The following is a 1,143-nucleotide window of genomic DNA, read 5'->3' on the forward strand; positions in this document are numbered from 1 at the left end:
GTATAAAGAAAAATATTTGCGGCCAAACATCGGCCTACAATACAATTTTCGGATGGGTTCTTAGTGGACCCATGAAAGCCCAAATCATTCAATCTTTTACAACCACTGTTGTCCCTGCGGACACCACAGATCTCAATACTCTCTTAAAGAAATTCTGGGAACAAGAAGAAATACCCTCAGTACCTTCAAACTCAGTTGAAGATGATATTTGTGAACGTTTCTATACCCAAACGACTAAACGTAATGAAAATGGGAGATATATAGTAAGATTACCCTTTAAAAAAGATTATCCCGAAAAAATTTTCCTTGGCTCATCAAGATTTATTGCCCTAGCACAATATGCTAGAATGGAAAAGACTCTAGGTAAAAATCCCGAACTTCATTCACATTACATGGCCGTTTTGAATGAATATTTAATTCTCGGTCATATGGAAGAAACTTCGTCACAAGAACTCATGTCCCAAAATAAATGTGATTCATTCTATTTGCCACATCATGCTGTCATTCGGCCAGAACATAAAACCACGAAGGTTAGAGTTGTTTTTAACGCATCAAGAAAAACAAAATCTCAATTTTCTCTTAATGATGTTCTCTATACAGGCCCTACTTTGCAAAATGACCTAATAACTATAATACTGAATTGGAGAACATATAAATACGTTTTCAGCGGAGATATACAAAAGATGTATCGGCAAATTCTTGTGCATCCTGCTGATAGACCATTTCAAAAAATTCTCTTTCAAAATCAACCCGATAGCCCTATTACAGATTATCAGTTAAATACTGTAACCTTTGGTTTAAATTGCGCACCGTACCTAGCTATTCGCACGCTTCTTCAGCTCGCATCTGATACCGAAGTAGAATATCCCAAAGCAGCATCAATTTTGCGTACGGAAACATATGTTGATGATATTCTATCTGGAGGATTCTCGATAGAAGAAACTTTATCCGCTCAAACCGAACTCATCAAAGTATTGAAATCTGCTAGATTTCCCTTAAAGAAAATCACAGCAAATGACCCAAAATTGCTCTCTCACTTACCCAATGAAGATCTTTACGATCAAAACTTTCTCCGCTTTCATGAAGGTAGCTCAACCAAAACTTTAGGGATTAAATGGAATGCACTTACAGATGAATTTACAT

Source organism: Lucilia cuprina, chromosome X (assembly GCF_022045245.1).
Source record: "Lucilia cuprina isolate Lc7/37 chromosome X, ASM2204524v1, whole genome shotgun sequence".
Taxonomy (NCBI): Eukaryota; Metazoa; Arthropoda; class Insecta; order Diptera; family Calliphoridae; genus Lucilia; species Lucilia cuprina.